This window comes from Equus asinus, chromosome 20 (genome assembly GCF_041296235.1).
Source record: "Equus asinus isolate D_3611 breed Donkey chromosome 20, EquAss-T2T_v2, whole genome shotgun sequence".
In the NCBI taxonomy this organism is placed as follows: Eukaryota; Metazoa; Chordata; class Mammalia; order Perissodactyla; family Equidae; genus Equus; species Equus asinus.
Genome location: NC_091809.1, coordinates 52,841,610 through 52,854,753, shown reverse-complemented (window position 1 = coordinate 52,854,753; position 13,144 = coordinate 52,841,610). Strand labels below are relative to the sequence as shown.

The window sequence follows — 13,144 nt, the reverse complement described above, 5'->3', positions numbered from 1 at the left end:
AAAGGGCGCCTGGAAGAGATGGAGGTGCTTTGTGGATACACTGAATCCTGACTCGAGCTCAGCTTTGTAGAAGTTGACATCTGCTCTGCTTATTAAAGAGAATATATTTCTTGCGTGTCTATTTTTATATCCTCAGAGCACTAGGAAGCCTTCGTTTGAAGGGAGGTGATCTCTCTCAGGAGACTGAGCAACTTGGAAAATAATAGGGGCTTTCAAGCATTTCAGGTGCCTAGAAATTGCACTCTTTTAGAAACAATCTCTTTGCTTTTGAAACAGTTAATTGAATAGCGTTTACATTCATAACACTACTAGAAATCATCCTGCCCCGTGTACAGTTGTGACAGCTGGAAAGTATTTTTCAGTCATCTTCATGCATCAGACCCTATGGAACCTTTGCCACCCCCTCCCCGCCCCATAAGCCTATAAAATACATTCTCTTCTGCTGACACTGCAGCATGAACTCTCCATGGCAACTTATTCCCACACCACCTGTTAATAATGCCAAGAGTCATGTATTCAACTCCCTGCATACTGTGCCAAAATGTTTACACAATTCAGCTTATTTCAGACTTTAAAGACCAGACATAAATCCTCAACTAGCTTTGTCCCTTCCAAACACTCAGGGAGTTGATTGCAACATTTTTGTGGGTAGAATCGGGCAGATTTTCCCCAAATATTTTTTAATAAAAAGTAGGGTACTCCTTTGGGGCTACTTTGCTAACTGTTTTGGGGTCCTCAAATATGAAGTGTTTTGCAGAGCATTGTTAAGTATAAGAGTACCTCCTTTCAGCTAAATATCAGCTTTATTGGCAATGCCCTTAAAACAAGAACTAAAACTTCTAAACTAAAAATTTGTTAATATAAATATCTGAAGGTGACTTTTATAATTTATCACCTGAACCTCCTACTAGGAAGTGGTCTTCCTAAGGTCACACAGCTAGTAGGAGACAGAGCCGGGATTTACACACTGATGTGTTTGCCCCTAAAGCCAAGGCTCTTCGCTACGTCAAAACTTTCTAAAATCATCTCATGAAAAAATATTAATAGGCATGTCTCTAAAAGACGGTTCTGTGGTTAAGTTATCTTTGGAAACTTGATACTATATTCTTCTCTTGGAAATTCACAAGGCACAAGGATACTTAAGGCTCTGAGAAGTCCTGCAGTAAAGAAACATGCTTAGTTCTGTGCAACCCAGCAGTTTCCAAGCTTACTTGAACACAGTGCACTTTTTCCTAGCACGTCTATTAACACTCAGAAGAGCAGGGTCTGTGGAACACAAGTGTGGGAGACACTGCACTCTGCTAGGCTGCTTCCCAGCCAGTGTTGAATACCCCCAGAGCCAGCTTCCCTTTCCTCTTCACTTGGTTTCCAAGTGCCTCTAGAGGTGCCTTTTAGAGAGGACATACATAAAGCTATTCTACTTCCCTCAGCCATTCCCTATTCATTCACTCAGGGCTTCTCCCTCTTCTTAATACTTTAATCTGACTTCCTAAAAGGAGTAATTCCTTTCTGTATTTTGAAACAAATAACAAAATAGGGTATGGAGTAATCAAAGCTCAACTGGTTTATTCATATTCCCAGAGAGTCAAACAGCCTTTTTTCATCTGAAAACCTCTAGTCAGTCCAACAGAACTCTCTGCTTGAGCAATTTCATGAGACCCCACATAGTGACAAAGCCAAATGAATTGGTCAATTCCTTCAGGAAGCATTTGATGTCATGGACACATGGTCTAAATCTAAATGATGTCACCCCTGGGTCAATGGCCCAATGAGTAAAGCATGAGTAATTCCCAAGATTGTGAAAAAATACTTCTTTATGGAATACTATGGTCCACTAAATACCCCGCACTTAAAACTGAAAAAACCTTGCTTACAACCAACTAAACGTTTGAAAACTCCTTAAGTTCTAACTAGGATGTTCCATTTTCTTCCAAATGCCTGGCATTATGTAGATATAGCCAGGAATTTTGAATCATTGATTAATTTATTCCTTTTTGATCTGCGACTCCTCTGGTTCATATTGTACTAATCTGGTGCTTTATATTACATAGACAATTCTATTATTGTTAGTTGGCTCCATGACAGGGACCTTTAGCTATAAATGTTAGTTATCTTATTATTGGCAAATGAGTAAAACGGAAACTAGGCAAAACTAAGAAAGAATATCCATGTTCCTCTTCAAAGAATTTTGAAGCTAAAATTCACTGAAGGGTGTAAATTTCTGTTTTAGTCTCCTTGGTCTTTTCATTGTTATCCATCTAAAGCTATCATGTTTCTTTTTCAAGAGACCCCTTAACAAGATTCAAAAGTGAGAACTGTAGAACCATGGTTTGGAGCATGCAGCATAGAAAAATCAACGGAAACTGTAAACCACACCTGACAAAAGCAATTTAAAAACATCCAGGGGAGAAATGACCTGGCATAATAAGATATCAAAGAATTCAGATCCAGAGTCGCAGATGAAAATGTCAAAATCTTGCAACAAAGGATAAAATAAGGAACTAAATAAGTTTTTCCTCTGGACTGGATTTCTTCCAGGTCAACAACTACTGAGTCATTAAGAAAAACGAGAGTCCAAGAGTTCTTGATTGCCTGTGACAGGCCTCCATTCCCCAGATGGTGTTAGCGCTCTGCCCTTGCCAATAGCACTGACTCAGCCACCTCCGCAGGGTGTGGACACCAGCTCTGAAGAGCAGAAGCAGAATCTGGCTGCCTCTGATTGTGTTCCTGGTCAGCTTGCATTTTCAGCTTCAGGGTAAGGGGATATGACTTAAACGTGGACATTTCTTAAAGTTCAGTTTATCTAGAGTGTTTGTAAAAGGCCAAATGCTGCAGAGCAATGATGGTTTTCGTATACCAAGAGCAAAATTAAATGTTGTCTATCAGCTGGACTAGGAAAAAAAGTGATCCAAACCACATAATATACTATTAGCAAAACTACATGCTGTGATAATCACCATGATCGTCTCATCATCAGGGCTGTAATGATTCCAGGGTAATGATGAGGTTGTACCATGCTCGCCATACTGTTTGGGCTGGTCCGAGTGATCATCCTTGTGATGAAGGGCATTGCTGAGGGTGCTTTCATTGGATAGATCTGCATTTGCCCTCTCTTTGGGGAAAGCAGCATTGGTGAATACAATTTTTCTTTTACTTGGGGTTTGTCTTACTTTTTGATGTGCAACTTGCAGAAGTCTGCTGTCATAGAATCCCAGAGCCAGCAACGTCCCTGGAGGTCACTGAGACTGCATGGACATGCTGCACACAAACAGGGTCAAGATGGTCACATCTGGCCATTGCAGCTCATTTATACAGCTGGGATCCAGAAACATCGGTTTCACTGCGCGTGCTGTGCCAAGCACCCCACCGAGCCCTGGCCTCAAGGAGATGTGAAGGGCTCCATCCACAGCGCTGGATTCTCCACACCCAGGCTGCTCATGGGTGGACCAGGTGACACCGTGTGTTATGATTTGGGAGAAAGCAGCACTCGTGCCCTCAAAATCTCCCCATCTGCTGGCACCTTGCCTGAATTTCCAACCAGTAGAGTCACTCCTTTGGGTTAAGGCCATGGTTCCCCAGCTTTTTTTCCCTTTAGTACAAAGAACCCTTTTTAACATCAAAACATTTCACAGATCTCCCATGTATTAGTTATATTTTTAGTTTCTGATGACTGAAAAAAGATGCAAAACAAAGAAATGACAAAAATCTCAGTGGTGCTTTTACATGGATTCATATTAAAAAATTACAATAACATCTTAATATATTTGAAAAATAGTCACCCATATATCTTTGAGCTATCTTATTTGTTAAGAGGTAATACTTTGTAAACATATGGACACATAGATCTCTGGGTCTTCCTTCTTACTCCCTATTCTCCCATCCCACAAACTCCATGCTTTATCAACAAGATTTACAGTCCATTGAATGGGGCCACTGAGTTAACCAGAATTTTATAAGCTTGTGGTCTCTTGAACACTGTTTCATAGAGTTCATAATAAGTGTGCAAAGAAAACAACATTTAGAAAAAGCTGGGTTATATAAAGTCATATAATTCTCTTGACTGCAGGACTTCTCAGAGCCTTAACTGCTGATATGCATTTTGAATCACTAAGAAGGAGTTACAGATTTAAGAATTCACTAAACTTCGTGAACTATGGATCCTTTTTCTAGGCATACCTATTGACATATCTGGGAACAGTGTTCTGAAGAACACCACTTTGGGTTAAAACATTGTCTCCAGAAGATCTCCTCTGAATATGAGCATATAAGCTGAGAGAAGGAAACAGCGTTTTTGCCTCCAATAGGCTATTAACAAGATTAGTTCCCAAGACAGTCTGCCGAGTTGCCAAGAGGAAGGTCTTGAAGGAACAGCTTCTCGGACATCTCTGCTCTAAGGAGCCTAAAACATGTGAACAGCACGGCTTCTTGTCTCAAGTGACATTTGCGGCTGTAATTATTATCTCATTAATTTTCCCCCCTCTCTTATAAAAATCTCAGAGGCTAAGAGAGAAATGGCTCTGAGTCCATCAGAAAATCAGGTAGCACGATGAATGGAAACATTTTGGTACCATATGGATAAATGTTCTCTAGATGTTTTATAAGAAAATAGTCCATAGAATTTCCGTCTTTGGGCTGGATACCGGTTTTGCTTGTTTGTTTTGGGTGGCCCTCAAGGTACACTTCAGTGATGGAGTGGAGAGGCCTGCCTCCGTTGTGGCATGCATGGTGGGGTGGATGTGGGCTGGCTGGGGACTGCCTATGTCCCAGGCCTGCACTGCCCTCTGATTATGCACCTTCTCTCACCACCCCGACGTGCGCTGAGCCCCAAACATACCTAGTGGAGCTTCCCACTCTGTACTCAGGATGTGGATACCTGCTGAAATTCTGACCTCCCCGGAAAAGGTAAAAATTTACATTTATTAGTCCTTAACAACCTTAGTGTGACACTGAAAACAGGATTGATGAGATTGGAGAAGTGTGTAGAAAGGCAAAGAGCATTAGGGTACTGGGGACAGGCCCACTGGAGCCACCTAAGAGGGTTTCTCTTGACACAGACCCAAGGGGCCCCCGAGGAAGCTCACTTTGCCCTAGTTTCGCGGCAAGCTCAAACAGCCAAATCTCTGGAGGTAAAACAAAGGGCAGACCATCTGTGCCTGCAGACACAGCTCAACTAATGTGAGGGAGAAAATAGGAGCAATTACTTAGAAATTTTAAAGCCTCAAGCAATTATTCCTCAATCAAGTGAATATATCAGGTTAGAACGATTTTTGGACTGGAGGTTAGTTACTAGCAGAATGGTTTCAATTTGTCATTTTTCGTTCATGTGTAGACGCTGCTAATGAGCACATCTTTGCCACTCACTTATCTCAGTGGAGACATAATTTTGTTTTATAGCCCTTTCACACGACATCATGTTGATCAGTTAATAATTTACCAAGAACCTCAAGCCAAATATTAACAAACGTGCACCACATCACATCGTTATATCTTCCTTTTGAACCGTTCAAAGGGACAGGCCTAAAGTCAAATTACAAAACATCTGCGCGTCTTCATGGTCTTATTATGATGTGATTTTAACTTCCCAAGCAATTAGAATGAAAATCATCCCAATTAAAATGAACCAATGTGATGCTCCTATTAAGGTGTTAAAACATTTATTCTGTCAAATAGGGAAAAAAAGTGGCTCCCTTTGAGATTTTCTCCATTAAACTAGTTTCCTAATTACTACATGCTATTTAAATAGCTTTGACTGCACTTCTTATCTCAAATGATACAGTTCAATTAGCCTGTAAAAAATTTTAGGTCTCTAGTGACAAAGAAATCTCACAATAAAGCCAATCTATATCAGAGGACACAGCTATGTATTAAAATAGCCTTCGTAGATAGCACCTTCCCTTTTTGTCTCCTTATGATCCCAAACTCAATTCCATTCTAGTCTCTGAATACGAATTATTATAATCAACACTAATAGCAGTATCAATTATAATTTATTAAGCATCTACTAGGTACCAGATTACATGCATTGTTTTATTTAGTTATTTAGTAATAGTCCAATGATGTAGATATTATCCACATTTTACAGATGAGAAACAGAGATTGAGAAGTAATTAGAAAGTTTTTCCATTTACTTAACCAGTGTCTGAAGTGAGATTTGAACCCAGGTCTTCATCACCAAAGTCCATGTTCTTTGACCACGGGGCCCATCCTAATCTTTGTGGGCCCTTCAAACAAAATTCATTCAATATGATTGTCCTGTTCTTTAGTTAACTAAACAACTAATGTAGGGTTAAAGTACAATTGTTCTTTCTTTATGTTATGGTTTTTAAAACATATACACAGAACTAGAGAAAATAGTATAATGGATCCCCATATACCCCCCATGGTATATGATCTACTATATAGATATCCCTCTGGTTTAATTTATCTCTTTACTTCTTTTTCAGGGATATTTAAGGGCAGATTCCAGCCATCATGTCATGTCATCCACAAATATTTTAGCGTGGCTCTCTATCTGGAGACATTTTCCAACCTAGCCACCATGCCATTATCTTAACAAACAATGTTATTACCTAACACATAGTCTGTATGAGTCAGGGCCCTGGTAGGAAACAAATGGTGTATCCAAAAGAGGTAATTGAAGAGATTTTAATAAAGGGGCCGTTTACAAAGGTGTGGCCAGAGTTAAAGAAAATGTAAGGATGGTGCAGTGTGGGAAGGCTAGCAATAATGAAAAGCTGTTATGCCTGGAGGCCTGAAGCAGCAAGAGGAAGCAGCACTGTAGAACACAGAGCGAACATCCTGATAGAATACTTTAATCGCTCTCCTTTCGTCTTTAGAGCTCCTCTAGGTGCCTCCCATTGGCAGACCCAATCCTTGTCAGGGGGCAAGGGATCCCAGGTAATTAATACAGGGGTTGGCAAAGTTTTTCCTGTAAAGGGCCAGACAGTCAATATTTTGGCTACGTGGGCCACATACAGTCTCTGTCCCATATTCTTCTTTGTTTTTTCTGTATAACCACTCCCCCCCCAGCTTTATTAAGGTACAATTGACAAATAAAATTGTAAGATATTTAAAGTGTACAACGTGATGATTTGATATCCATATGCATTGAGAAAGGATTTCCCTCCTTGAGTTAACCCTCTATCACCTCACATATTCACTTTTTCTCTCGTGAGAAAATTTAAGTTCTACTCTCTTAGCAAATTTCAATTAGACAATATGGTGTTATCAACTATAGTCATCATGTTATACATTAGATCCTCAGACCTTATTCATCTTATAACTGAAAAATTCACCCTTTTATCAACCTCTCCTTGTTTCCCCCAATTCCCAGCCCCTGGCAACCACTTTTCTACTGTTTCTATGTTTAACTTTTTGGTTTTTAGATTCCACATTTAAGTGTTAGCATGCAATATTTGTCTTTCTCCGTCTGGCTTATTTCACTTAGCATAATGCCCTTCTGGTTCATCTACGTTGTTGCAAAGGACAGGGTTTTGTTCTTTTTAAAGGCTGAATAATATTCCATTGTATGTATGTATACCACATCTTCATTATCCATTCATCAGTCAATGGACACCTAGGTTGTTTCCATACATTGGCTATTGTGAATAATGCTGCAGTGAATATGGGAGTACAGATATCTCTTTGAGACAATGGTTTCATTTCCCGTGCATATATACCCAGAGGTAGGATTCCTGGATCATATGACAGTTCTATTTTTAACTTCTTGAGGAACTTTCCTACTGTTTTCTATAGTGACTATACTAATTTTCATTCTTACACAGTCTGTAAGTGTTACCTTTTCTTCATATCTTCTCCAGCATTTGTTATCTCTTTTCTTTTGATAATAAACATCCTAACAGGTGAGAAGTGACATCTTATTATGGTTTTGATTTGCATTTCCCTGATGATTAGTGATGTTGAGCATCTTTTCATGTGCCTGTTGGCCATTTGTATATCTTCTTTGGAAAAATGTCTAATCAGGCCCTTTGTCTATTTTTTACTTGGGTTATTTATGTTTTGCTATTGATTTGTAGGAGTTCCTTGAGTATTTTGCATATTAACCCTTTATCAGATATGTGGTTTGCAAATATTTTCTCCCATTCCATAGGTTGCCTTTTCATTTTGTTGATGGTTTGCTGTGCAGAACCTTGAGGTATGTTTCCTCTATACCTTATTTTGTTGAGAGTTTTTGTCATGAAAGATGTTGTATTTGTTAAATGCCTTGTCTGCATCTATTGATACGATTTTTACACTTCATTTTGTTATTGCAGCATATCACATTTATTGATTTACAGATGTTAAGCCATCCATGCATCTCTGGAATAAATCCCAATTGATTCTACTGTCTTATCCTTTTAATGTACTGTTGAATTCAATTTGCTAATATTTTGTGGAGGATTTTTGCATCTATGTTCATCAGGAATATTGGTCTGTACTTTTCTTTTCTTGTATGTCCTTGTTCTGGTTTTGATATCAAGGTAGTGTTGTCCTTGTAAAATGAGTTTAAAAGTGTGTCCTTCTCTTCTCTTTCTTGGAAGAGTTTGAGAAGGATTGGTACTAATTCTTCTTTAAGTGTTTGATAGAATTCACCAGTGTAGATGTCTGGTCCTGGACTTTTCTTTGTTGGGAGTTTTTTCATTCCTGATTCAATCTCCTTAGTAGTATTTGGTCTGCTTGGATTTTCCTCTTCTTCATGATTCAGTCTTAGTAGGTTGTATGTTTCTAGGGATTTATCTGTTTCTTCTAGGTTGTCCAATTTGTTGTTGTAAAATTGTTCATAGTAGTTTATTTTGATCCTTCGTATTTGTGTGGTACTAGCTGTAATGACTCCCCCTTCATTTATAATTTTATTTATTTGAGCCTTCTCTCTTTGTTTCTTGGTTTGTTGTTAGTACTGTCAAGTCACTTCTGACTTCTAGCATTCCTGTGTACAGCAGAGCAGAACCCTGCCTGGTCTTTTTATGCCATCCTCTCACCTTCCAGTGCTATATCAGATAATTTTCCACTGCTATTCTCAGAGTTTTTGTGGCAAATTTTTTCAGAAGTGAGTGGTCAGGTCGTTCTTTTTAGTCTGTCTTAGTCTGGGAGCTCCACTGAAACCTGTCCACCATGGGCGACCCTGCTGGCATTTGAAATACCAGTGGCATAGCTTTCAGCATCATAGCAGTGTTCAGCTGCCACAGTATGATGACCAACAGATGGGTGGTGTGGTTTCCTAACTGGGAAACAGGCCTGGGCCATGGCAGTGAGAGCACTGAATGTTAACTTCTAGACCACCAGGGCTGGATTTATCTCTTGGTACATCTGGCTAAAGAATTGTCTGTTTTGTTTATCTTTTCAAAAAACCAGCTATTAGTTCCATTGATCTTTTGAAATCAAAAAAATCTTTTGAGACAAATGAAAATGGAACACAACATGCCAAAACTTATGGAATGCAGCAAAAGCATCCCTAAGAGGGAAGTTTGTGGTGATGAATGCCTATTTCAAGAAAAAAGAAAGATCCCAAATAAACAACCTCTCTTTATATCTCAGTGAACTAGAAAAAGAACAAACTAAGCCCAAAGTTAGTAGAAGAAAGTAAATAACAAAGAACAGAGAAGAAATAAGTGAAATGTATAACCCTTTAAAAATGTGAACATAATTTTTAGCTGACAGTCTGTACATTAACAGGTCACTGGCTAGATTTGGCCCACAGGCCATAGTTTGCCGATACTTCACAAAGAACAGCTCCTGGGGACACAGAGCATGTCAAGTAGGGTATAGAGTGGTTCTGGAAGAGCAAATGGAAAGTATCTGGAAACGGTCCTGTTCAAAGATGGCTTGTTCAAATAAGGATCCTAACAAGATCCACACGTGACATTGAGTAGCTGTGATTCTTCATTGTATAAACTCTCCCCTCTCCTTTTTTGATAAATGCTACTGACTTTTTGGTAAACAAGTTCTTTTTTTCTGTAAACAAAAGATTTGCCTAATTGCTTTCTTGTGGTGTCCTTTAATGTGCTTCTCTTTCCCTTATATTTCCTGTAAACTGTTAGATCTTGAACTTTGATTAAGTTCAGATTCAAACTTCTAGGAAATAATAATTCAAAGTGTGTACTATATACCTCCAGTTATAGCCACTCATGAAGAGTATAATGTTCCTGATCATCTTACTTCCAGTGATGCCATGATGATCAGTGGGTTCAGGTGCTGTCAGCCCAATGTCTCTATTATTAAATTTCCCATTAATCATATACCTGCTGTTTTACAACATCTATTAATGGTTGTTTCCTATATCCATTATTTCACAAGTTTTGTAAAATGGTGACATTTTAGTTCCATAATTTCATCTGTATGTGTTAGTTTGAATTGTTCTGTAAAGACTTTCTTTCCCTTTTTAGCTATTTGGTTACCCAGAAATATAGTTCACATTGGAAATGCAAGATAAACATTTGGTTCTTTTCCTTTACCAATTTTTACTTAGTGCCTAAGAGATCTCCAGTACTGATCAATGATCTTTTAAAAGATATTCTGAAATTTTAAAATAAATATTCATATTTTATATGCATATAAAATATACAGACAAATGCATCAATTTAAAATTAAAAAATCACACATACACACATATAGTGCAATCAATCCATTGCAAACATCATTCTTTGTGTTCCTTACATTATTCCTTTTTTAGGCAAATTTGCATTTTTAATGTTAGCTCCTGTGTCTTTTTTTTTTCATGGCTTCAAATAACAGAAATGTATTCTTTCACAGTATCTAGGGCCAGAAGCCAACTTGTGGACACTGCTGCACTATCTCCAGAGGCTCTAGAGGAGATTCCATTTCTTGCCTTTTCCAGTTTCTGGTGGCTGTTGGGATTCCTAGGGCTTGTGGATGTATCACTCTAATCTCTGCCTCTGTCTTTACATAGTCTTCTCCTCTTCTCCACGTGTCTCTTTTCTGTCTGTTTTTTGTCATATGAAAATTTGTCATTGGATTTAGGGCCCAGTCAGATCATGATGTGATCCCTAATCTAATTACATCTTCAAAGATCCTTTTTCCAAATAATATCACATTCACAAATTCCAGAGGTTAGGATATAGACATATGTTTTTGGGGGCTACCATTCAACCCACTACAGATGTCTTTTTGTGATTTATTTTGTAATGATTGACCAATTAACAAAACATTCACAAGGTTTTTGAGGACCATTAATTTATTACAAACTATAATATTGCAAATATAGAAACATTGATTGACATTTTGGTTTATATCAACATAGCAAAAGTTTACTAGTGACCTGTGAAATATACAATTATCAAATCAATGGTAGTAGCCACAAACTAAGAAAAAATGTGTGACTTTTGCAACTGCAGTTATTTGGTTTCCTACCATCCATTGGTTCTATATGTGTATCTGTGTGGGGATAGAAGAAGTAAGATCAGAGGTTAAAAAATAAAAAATAAAAAAATGCATCAAAGAATTTTACTCCTATTTGAAAACAGAAACTTGGATTGGCTTGTCACATCTTCAAGGATTCACTTTTACTGTCTGTTGTAAATTTCCTATTCCAATGCTGTCCCACCACTTTTATATAACAGCAGAATGACTTATGCATCCTGTAATAACACAAAAGAGTTGAAAGATACAGAGGCACCAGATATAGATTTCTCTATATCTTTTGGAAGAGAAGTACAGAAAATTTTTTGTTTGAAATCCATATGCCTCTGTTTCAAAGAATCACCATTTCTAGGAGAGAAAACTCTGGACTGCACTACAAGCATTCACACAGAGACACCTTGCATTGTCAAAAGCTGCATTTCATCCATCAGTATCATCATAGTGACTACAGTGTGGTCTTCTGTGTCCTTTTGATAGCTCTCTTCCCTCCTGGCAGAGCAAGAAATCTTAGACTCATCTTAATGCATTTCCTGCCCTACATCTGAAATCATCTATTTTTCCTGATAACTCTCATTCCTTTTGGTAGGAAATGAAATTTAGAGACCACAATATGGGTCCCAGAGATGCTCTCTCTACTGGATTGTTACTGTTTCCTAGGCTTTATTTCCTTTAAAAGTAAGGTGTCTATTTTTTATTTTCCATAAATTTGGGTGAACTTACGTCCCAGTTAGCCAGAGACAGTCTGAGTTTATGTCTGTTCACCCAGCATAATTATTAATGGTATCCCAGTTTAAGTGATAAATTATATGGCAAACCTACTTATAAGTGACTTAATCTGTTTTTATTAGGTTCCAAAAGAATGTTTGCTTTATATTTAAAGTCTTGTAGTTTCATTAGAATATGTCTTGATGTCGACATCTGGGTCAATTTTCTCAAAAACATGGTATACTTTTTCGATGTGTAGGCTTAAGTCTTCTTTCATTTCAGGAAAGCTATCTTGTTTTGTAGTTTATAGGAATTGTTTTGTGCCGTTGCTTTGGATTTTTTCTTCGGAGATTCTATTCATACATATGTTGAATTTTCTTTGTCCATATTCTATATCAGTTGTTTTCTTTTTTACATTCTTATTTTTCTTTGTTTGATTTCTTCCTTTCTCCTTTCTGTCCTCTATTTCTCCTATTGTCCACTCTCTATTGTCTAGTCTCATGTTTCTTTTAGTTTAGTCTTCATTCTGAAGTGTTTTTTTCCCTCAATTTTTTCCTGAATGCTGACAGAAGTTTTACACATTCTGCTGGCTTTCAACCATCTCATTTCTGAGATTTTGTACTTCCAAGTTATGCTAAGTTTTCATAGCTCCCATACTATTCTTATTTTTATCTTAGTTCTTTTGTAATACTAAGCTATAGTTTTCATCAGCTTTGTGGTCATATCTTTCTGGTATGTCTTCATTAACAGTTAGTTTTCCTCCTTTTTTCTTCATACAGTGTCCTTATGTGGGGTTTGATTGCAATTATTTTCATTATCTTGTTTATTTGTGATGCCATTTTTTTTCCTACTCTTTTAGAAGGAAATTCCTGTGCAGACAGGTCAGGGTAGTTTTCCTGGAGAGATGGTTCTAAGGCTCCCTCCTCTGTTGTTACTTTAAAGTATTAAAAGTACAGCCTATCAGGTCAATAGTCTTACTTCCTCCGGACTCTCTTCTCCTTCAGGAGTTGAATCTTCTTTCCATTTTCACCATTGTGTCTACACTGCTCATTTTTTTTCTGTA

The 13,144-nt window shown here is 37.9% G+C and overlaps 1 long non-coding RNA gene across 1 annotated transcript in view; it reads left to right on the top strand.

Moving 5' to 3' along the window:
- LOC123278857 (uncharacterized) overlaps window positions 1-13,144 on the top strand; it is a 183,471-nt gene that overhangs the window by 117,443 nt on the left and 52,884 nt on the right. Inside the window, exons 2-3 of the long non-coding RNA XR_011495700.1 lie at window positions 2,539-2,755; window positions 3,192-3,450. This is a non-coding gene — a long non-coding RNA (uncharacterized lncRNA). The remainder of the gene's footprint in view (window positions 1-2,538; window positions 2,756-3,191; window positions 3,451-13,144) is intronic.